This window comes from Lygodium microphyllum, chromosome 11 (assembly GCF_053477565.2).
Source record: "Lygodium microphyllum isolate KBCC chromosome 11, Lygodium_microphyllum_v1.1.10, whole genome shotgun sequence".
NCBI lineage: Eukaryota > Viridiplantae > Streptophyta > Polypodiopsida > Schizaeales > Lygodiaceae > Lygodium > Lygodium microphyllum.
Window position 1 is genome coordinate 128393648 of NC_141145.1, and position 9690 is coordinate 128403337.

Sequence of the window (9690 nt, forward strand, 5' to 3'; positions counted from 1 at the left end):
AAGTTCATCCCACAATGGCGGAAACATATTACTATCATGATACAGGCTCTATGTGGTGGACTATTTCCTCTCCCTATTAAAGCAACAGAGACATGCATCTTGGTAGCAAATTGTTTGGAAATAAACTAAAGTGCAAAAACAGAGAGAATGATCATCCATGGGAGATCTAGCATTCATTGAGAACTTTTCAGAGATCATCAATTGGGAGATAGTAAAGAAGCTTCAGGAGTCATGGTCAGTGGAGGTTCATGAAAACAAGAAAGAAAAGAGTTGGAATTTATTCGTGGATGCTCAACAGCATGACAAGTGGGAGACATGGTGCACTAACAATCTCATGTCCAATTAGAAACTCACTGGAAGCTAGTAGATAGAGTGTTCTTCACAACATACACTATTGAAACCATCAAAAGTTGGCATTATATGATGATGGCACCACAACGATCCTCAGAAGAATGAGTTTTGACACTTTCAGACTGAATATCTTCCCGTCTATAGTGGACTGAAAGCTGAATTCACAGACGTAGAAAAGAAGTAGAAGAAATGTTAGCAAGAGAGTTGGTGTGGTAAGTGTCATCAAGCAAGCCATTTAGCCACTGAATGTACACGAAAACCAACCATTTCTGGAGCTTTCTGTTCCTACTGTTTACGGAAGAACCATACAGAGGATATTTGCTCTCTGAAGGAGATGCATGATAGGAGAAGGAAGGAAGAAGAGGCAAGATTCAACTTGCTGGAATCCAAAATGACAACACAGGATATTGGACCCAAGCCTAGAGAGTTTGGTCCTAATTTTGGACCTAGAAGATTTCCCTCTCAAAGTTACAGAGGAAGATAGTCTGGCGGTGGTCAAAGATCAGAAGTAGAGTGTTACAGATGCGTAGAAAAGGGACACATTTCACCAAATTGTCCAAATCCCAGAAGGTTAGTGGATTATAAGCCCTTATGCAGTCGATGCAAAGGAGAAGGCCACACTGCAAAAGACTGTCCAAGCCCAGCCCCACTGAAAAACAGTGCTACTGATAGTCCGGCCAAGGCCCAAGAGCCTACCTCCAATTTAGTGGAATTGGAAGTTGCTGCCATCACGCGTGCAAAGAAGAAGGAACCACCTATCCAGAAAGAAAATAATCCTCCTGCCAGAACACCTCAAGAGACTAAATCCCTCCCTGATTCTATTTTGTTGAGTACATACCAACTGGGTGGAGTTAATTTCCTGATGAATTACGCAATTAAGAGGCAAGCACTAGAACGAGTCCAAAGGTATGTGAGAAGAGAGAAGGCAAAAATCAAAGTCGAGAATGAGCTAGCAGCAGAAGCCTCCTTTGACACCCTAGTAGTGGCATTCTTTACGGAAGTCCCCATGGCAACTCAAGGTCCCCTTCCTAGTCAAATCTGTCATGGAAAGATTGATGTGAAAGGTCAGTGAATGTAGTCCCATTGCCCATTTTTAAAGGTGAGTATAATGAAGACATTGATCTTCATGTAGCAGAGTTTATGGTAGCATGTGTGGCTCGCATGCCAAAACCCCTGAGCATTGGTTGGCAATATTCCTGTCACTTTCAAATGCATGGCATTTCAATGGTATGAGAGACAAGCAGCAGGAAATTTTGGCACATGGGACAGGACCTGAAGTTGGCCTTCCTCACTAAATTCAAGTGTGAATGTTTTGAAGAGCGGATGTGAGAGGAGTTCATGAATCTAAGTTAGTCCTCTGGTGAACGAGTAGAAGCCTACGTCTCGCAAATGGAATCCATACTGAAGAGATGGACCAACCATCATTTGGATGAAGGCATCTAGAAGGGAGTTTTTCTTAGAGGCCTACAACCAGAAGTTTGCAAGTTTGTGGAATTGCGAAGACCAATCAATCTGCAAGCTACAGTGGAAGGTGCAAGACTATATGATGAAGTTGAAGCAAGGCTGTCAATGACCTCAGGAAGAGGAGTCCTACCTCCTTCCATGCCAGGAATGGCATATCCACCAAATGCAGTCCCAAGGACGATTCCCTACCCCTACCCCTAGATGCAAACAATGCCACAATATAGTGCATCGAATCCATAGTGGGGTTGCATACGACAGTGCCTCAAATGATGGTTCAACCACAACAACAGTGGCCTCAGATAGTTTCCCTAATGGTGACTCAACAACAGTGAAATCCTACCAACTGGAATCAACAACCCCCTATCTCAACAAGAGCTTTGAATTAGAACCAAAACAGAGGACCCTCTAGATCAACTCAACCCATTTATGTGGTGATCACAGAAGCTTGCCAAAACCCTACTGCAAGTACTCTAGGAGGTGAAAATATGAAGGACTACTTGTCTAATTCATTTGCAAGCATAAAGAAGGATCTTATGGATGTGATTAAAGAATAGCAACATACGTTGAAGGTGAATACCACCAATATATCCACTCCTGTGGGAGGTGGGAGAGATGTGATACGTTCTAATATATGGTGTGGAAAGTGCCATCAAGCGGGACATTTAGCTACTGAATGTACCCAAAAACCAACCATTCCTGGAGCTTTCTTTTCGTAAACCATTTGAGGAAGAACCATACAGAGGATATTTTCTCTCTGAAGGAGATGCACGAAAGAAGAAAGAAAGATGAAGAAGTAAGGTCCAAGATGACCACTCAGGACATTAGACCAAAGCCTAGGGAGTTCGGTCCTAATTTCGGCCCGATGAGGTTTCCCTCTCAAAGTTACAGAGGATAACACTCTGGTGGTGACCAAAGATCAAAAGTGGAGCATTACAGATGTGGAGAAAAGGGTCATATTTCACTGAACTATCCTCTATGGACTACAAGTCCTTATGCAATTGATGCAAAGGAGAAGATTGTCCAAGTCCAACTCCTATGAAAGCTACTCGTGATACCCAACAGAAGACCCAAGAACATGCTTTCAATTTGGTGGAATTGGAAGTTGTTGCAATAATGCGTGCAAAGAAAGTAGAACCCGCAGTAACAAAGGAGAACATTCCCTCTACCAAGATCGTAAAGTTCAACCTTCCTAGGGAGAAACAGAACAGTGCAATATAGAACAATGTCATACAAAGCACTATAGAGCCACAGAGAGCTACAGAGACAATTGCAGAGACAAGACCAAAGGTCCAAGAGATAGAGGATGCCAAAGTACCTCCTCAAGGAGAAGAAGCACAAATGTTGACGCTTCTAGAAGAAAAAGGGAAGATAAAAGTAGGTGTAGCCCCATTCCCTAACCGATTGGAGAAGCCTATGGATTCTATCAAAGAATATGACTTGGTCAAAGACCTAGACACCTTCAAACCAAACCTAACATTCTGACAGTTGCTAATGTTGTCGCCTAGCTGTCGAAAGAAATTCAAAAGCATACTGACAAGAAGACGAGGCTTACAAATTGCTCCTTCCACAGCAACCAAGTGTAACAAAGCCCCAGAGCCCATAAAAGAAGTGGATGTGGCTAATGCCTTCCTAGATCCTGGAATCCGAGAGATTGGCGGTGGATTGAAGGATGCTTTATAGCATATGCATTGATTGATGGAGGCTCATCAATGAACATAATGATGGATGTGACAATGAAAGGTCTAGGTTTGCAAGGAATGCAGCCTACGTTGTTAACCCCAACACGAAGAAAGCAAAAAGAAGTGGAAAAGATGCAGGGCAAAGACGGAAAAAAGGTAGCCCAACTAAAGAAAGAAAAGGAGAAAATGCCAAAAGCGCAAGGGCAACCTTAAAAGTCCAAGGCAAAGGCAAAAGGGGAAAGGCGCATTTTAAAATGAAAAGGCGCACCCTGAAATCTTGTAAAAGAGCGCCGGGCTCTCACCCGTGCAATTTGTAAAGGTAGATGGGCGGTGGAAAGGAAGCTAGGAAGATAGAAGGACAATGGGAAAAAGGGCTGGCCGACCATGTAAAAAGGAAAAAAGGGGATGACCGCCCAAAAGGGATTTAGGGTTTTGTATATAAAGTTGAAAAGTGAATGAGAAGCTCATTCTTGTGTGTGGCCAAAAGTAGCTCTCCTCTTCTTCTTCTTCTTGCTTGCTTGAGCTTGTGCTTGAGAGAGGGAGTGTGAGAGTGTGAGGGAGTGAGTGTGTGAGGGTGAGGGACCGAGGAGGAGAAGCTCTCCATCGTCTCCTCTCTTCTTCTCTACTCTTCTCTTCTCTTGTCTTGCTCGCGGCAATGGAGCTTGGAGCGTGGAGCTTGAGGATGGAGCTTGCTTGAAGCTTGCACTTGGATCGTGGAGCTACCGGAGTGCGCGGGAGAGGAGGTAACTCGAACGGCATCAAGGTAAGCTCACTACACCCGTAGATATGGATGGCGCGTCGGCTATGTGAGAGGTAGCCATTAGTGCTCGGCTTGGAACGCTTGAAACAATAAGCGGTCCGAGGGTCTTGGCGGTTGAGTGAAAGCTCCCACATTTTGGTTTCGTTGCCGAGACCAACGGATTCAAGCCTTGAGCGCTTGCGCGCTTCGAATCGAGCATCAAAGTAAGGGTTTCCCTGAACTGGTGCTTGAGATAGGTAGGAAGCGAGGGGGTTGAAGATGGTATTCGATCTCCTTGGCAAGTAGGTTTTTTGCTTTCTGAGATTTATGTTGTGGAATGGAGTAGTATAGGTATTTATTTTGTGATTTGGATACATTTAGGGTAGGAAAAAACAAATAAAAAGAAGAAAAAAAAGAAACAAACAGTAGAGTCCTCTGTTGCTGTATAACAGGCTAAAACAAGGAAATAGGGACACAGATCCTTGGAGTGCCGTTCGATTCAAGTACCACAGTGGTTCTAGGCATGTCTGGCATTCCCTTATAGTGACTTGCACCTATCTGGAAGGCGCTGGACGATTTGGTGTAGTAGACGTCAGCCTAGAGGCATCGCATGCAACTCGCAGGCCGTCGTCCGCGCCGTCGGACCAGGCCGTCCGAGTCCCAGAATCGGACGTCCGATCTTGAGAATCGGACGTTCGGACCGATCGGACCAACCCGTCCGATTTTGAGAATCGGACCACTCAGACTCGGACGCTCAGACTCGGATGCTGTCCGATCGGACCATCCTGTCAGATCGGACCACTCGAGCCGACCCGTCCGATTTTGAAATCGGACCACTCGGACTCGGACGCTCGAACCACCTAGAATCGGACCAGTCCACAGTCAGAATCGGACCACCCTGTCCGATCCGATTTCCAGAATCGGACGTGATCAAAATCGGACCACTGGTCCGATCGAACCACCCAGAATCGGACGTCCGATTCTGATAATCGGACTCCTGAAAATCGGACATCTAAGAATCGGACAGAAAACTGTCAAAATCGGACAGGTATCGAGAATACAAACTTTAACGCATCTAAACCTAGAGATTGACCCCAAAGGCTACGTAGAGCTAAAGGCACATCATAGATCCATCATTGGGCTAAAATTTAGAGCACTTAGTTCAAAATTTGGCTATAAACAGTCCTCCAAATTGCATATGGCGTCTACCGTAACGGCCTTGCGAGCCGGGGGGACTGCCCCCCCGGACCCCCGCAGAGGGGGCTCTGCCCCCTCTGCACCTCCCGCGAGTAGGTTGGAGAGAAAACGCGCGCCGTGACAGGTCTTCCAAATTGGACCCTAGCATAGCAATGGCTCTACATGAGCATGAAGTCCCACTTGCAATAGAGCAACCAAAAGCCCGTACCCGAATAGAGACAAACAGAGACCCTAGAACAGCAATGGGCCAATCTAGCCATCAAGGGCAAAAAGGCCACACCACGAGAACACGAAGACATTGTGTTCATACCATGTCTAGTCAGAGCGGAATGCAACATCAGCAAGCTGCAAATGCCGAGATGACTAGACATGACACTCTTGACGAGAGATGTACCTTGAATAGCACTGCACTAATGATCCAAGACAGCAGTGGAGAATCCACATCTGGTCGTGCAATCGAGAACTCAAGGGCATCTGTCAGAAGGCTTAAATTTACAAGCCAGGACCCGGAAGATGAAGACATAGTACCACCTACTTATCTTAGGGTCAAACTCACCGCAGAAAGAGAGCATAGTGTTGATGCTCTCATTGATGAAGGAGCAGATTTCAATATCTTGACTTACGAAGCAAAGGAAATCCTCCTAGGAAGGCCCTTCAAAAAGGCAACGAAGTGTGAAGCCGACTATATAGCACAGAGGATACACCTAACACTAGTGTGAGGATAATCACAACGTTTAGCAAGGGTGACCTCACCAAACCTCGAAGGAAGGGGAAGAAGCATTCTGACATACCAAGCAAGCCTAGTAATGAGAGCAAGGAGTTATTGGAAGAGCTGATACAAGCGCAGGTTGAACGGAGAGAACCAGTGAGTGAGGCCGTGCTTGAGACAAAAAGGTTAGGAGACAAGGCCAAGGATATGGTTTGGACTCAAAAATATCGTAGAAGACCACGAAAGAAGCCCAAGCCTTATAGGCGAAGGCACCGATGGAGAGCTAGCACAACGCCACGATGGATATCCAAGGCATTGCTTCGTGCTCAAGGGTATTATGCAGGCAATCATTGGATTTGGGTACCCAAACTTCCTGTTAAGCCACCTCTATCAGAAGCCCAAATTATGTCCAAAGCAAAGAGGCGTAGGAGGAAAGCTAAACGAAAGGCCAAGTCTCGAACCAAAAATATTGGAGTGATCGAGCCCCTCACTATTGAAATCAAGAAACCAAACATGGCCTATCAAAAAGTAGATCCCCAGCATGGCGTACTTAGCAAGCAGATATCAGAGGTAACTGGCAAGCGTGCACAAGGCCCACTAGTGCCCAAGGAGCCTTTGACTTCCGAAGAGGATAATGGGCACCATTGGCACAACATTGCTCATGATAAGGTTGATCATTCAACAAAGCTAATGACAGAATCGTCTAACAATCACGAGCAAATTCTCCAGTCAGTGCCAAGCCCACGTAGGAGTCCCAGATCTCCTACATCCTTTTCACCTAAATTGACACGTGAAGAGCGGCAGCATCAGCCTCGAGCCGTTGCTCAATCTACACAAGTGAAGGTGCAAAGGGCAACAAAAGGCACGACCACTTCTGATCTGCCTAGGGACTTGACACCGCAGTCTAGCAATGGTAGCCAATCCATTGAACTAGCCACCACTACTTCCAATCAGGGATCACAACAGTCACATCCCTTGGCCGTGACAATGCCCCTTGCGGAACGTGTCCTTAGTGGTTTACCTGTGAAGGAGGTGTCGCAACCAACTTCATTAACAACTCCAGCACTCTCAAAACTCCTAAAGCCTAGATTGGAGGAGTTAAACACAAGGGAGTTGGTTGAAGAGCTAGACTCCCTGAAAAGGGAGGTAGCTGTGCCCTCACAGCTTGGGAAGGCTATTCAGCAAGCCACGACTGTGTCCCATGAGCACACACTAGTGAAGGGAAATGCTGAGGCCCAACCAAGCACGTCAGCGGTAGCGGTCGACTTAGCCCAAGGTCCTGAGCCATTAGATGCACCTGCACTGACCAAGAAAAATAGGAGAAAATAGCAAAAACAACAACAGTTGCAGGAGGTTGTGAACCGCAAGAACATTGAGACAAAGAGCGCTGAAGAGCTGATGAATAAAGCATCGAGTCCATCCACCAATGAACCCACTGATGCCTCTCCTAATAGCGGTGGAACCCCAGACACATCCGTGTGTTCTGAGAAACCCAAGCAACCGTTGCCATCAACATTGCTTACAACACTCTATCCACTGACAATAGAACTTGCATTGACCAATCAAGAGTGGATACAACACTGTCACAATAGGGTGACAAATCTGTACCAGTCACATCCAAGGAGAACCATGACAAAATAGCAGCAAAACCTCAAGAGAACCGTGAGAACCCCAAGAGCATAAGAAATCCTAGCGTTGACTAATCTTGCTCATCTAGACCTGAGCCCCCAGCCATGCTAAAGCCTAAGGAAACTCTTAGGACTTTGCATGAGATAGCAACCGAGCAAGCCTCTGTGGAACATAGAAGTGTCACAGAATGCTTAACTGAGTTGGAGGCTAAGCTCAAAGTGGTCGCACGTGTCTACGTCCTTGCGGACATGGGCACAATCCCTAAAGAACAGCTCGGAGATTACTTGACCTTTCCTCTAACATGGAAAGAACAAGAACATCTTAACGGGCACTACGACAGGCTCCTGCATGAACACATGCGACTCATCCCTGACGAGGAGGCTGATGAACTGCGCTTAACCGTCACGTTCAATGAAATGCTCTGCCGATCGAATCTTGTAGACATAGAGCAACTAAAGCGAATGTCAGCAGACCAGAGTCAATTTGAGCAGCGTTGGTGCGAAAGCCGTGTTGTAATGGCCGAACTAGGGGCTCAGATCATGACAGTCTCAGAAGAGCAATTGGCCAAATGGCGGTCTCAAAGAGACCCAACCTATGTGGCACCAACTTCCCTTCGAGTGCTGACTAACATTCGAGGTACGGACTTAGCTGGAACTAGGCTACAGGGCCCTTTGATTGATAAGGTTCTCACTGAGGAGGAGTTACATATTGCCAGTAGACTTGGTCAAGGTTCCATGCTACTCGACGTGGCAAAATACCTATCAGTATTAAGTAAGCTGTCGCGAATACTAGATGTGTGTGCCACGCTCCGGTACAACCCCGAGTTCTACACTTGGTTCTTATCCTCGTGATGTGACATGGATTCATAGATATGTATATAAATAAACACTGATTTTTGTGTCACCATGTATAAACAATATCAACACACACAAGCAATGATAGTCAAGCGCAGGGAGAAGAGTCGGGTTTGACAGGCTAAGCTCCTCAAGTCCTCCTCACATCACACTTTTACAAGTCGGGTGACCAGCCCCACCTCCAAGTGAAGGGCATGCAACCCATATTGCCGCCATAAGAGGCCTTGACCAACAACTCTGATGGTGTAGATAGGGTGTAGTCCCTTCCTGTACACCTTCTTTCCTTTTTGGTCTAATCATCCCGAGGATGTACCCTGTCCCACTCCACGACAACCAGTCCACACGACTTAGCATAAACTAATATCCGCTAATGACTGGAGGCAATGTGAACATCAGCATGGGGACCATTCCCCTACAACAAACACTGCATGCCTCACCCCTCCCCTTCTTGTCATATGCGCTTCATAAACCACACTAAAAAACCTTCCATGCAAACAGTTGTCTCCTATATCAAGGTCTAACCCTTGGTTCGCACCTTGCAGGTTTCCTTTTTTGGCGGGAGCATGTGGCACGCGCCCCTCCACCAGAGCGCTATGTGCCCACCATCAAGAGATATGCCAAGAAGCGGGGCCCTAAGCGACATTGCCCAGGGCGAAGGCCGAAGAACCCTCGAGTCCAGAAAGTCGAGACTCGAAACCTGCAACAGGCCACAGCACTAGTGGTACGCACTCCCAGCTCCCGCTCGGGCCCCAGATGCTCAAAGGCAGAAAAGGCAGCTCGGGAACGAGAAGAATTTAATGAATTATTTAAAGAAATTCTGGAGACGGTAGCGATTCGGGATTACACCATTCATATCCCGGCCGACATGTTCCCTGCTCACCCCCGTGGGAGCCCCACACCAGCAGAGCCCAGTCACCCGGCCATCTAGAATCGCCCCGCCTCATACAGATCGAGTAGCCCATAATGCACGAAGGGCTTACCAAATGATAACTGGCCAGGATTTTTTGTTTTTAAATGGTTAAGTGTTCCCGACTTGTTAAGTGTTGACACGTTCTTGACTTGTATGAA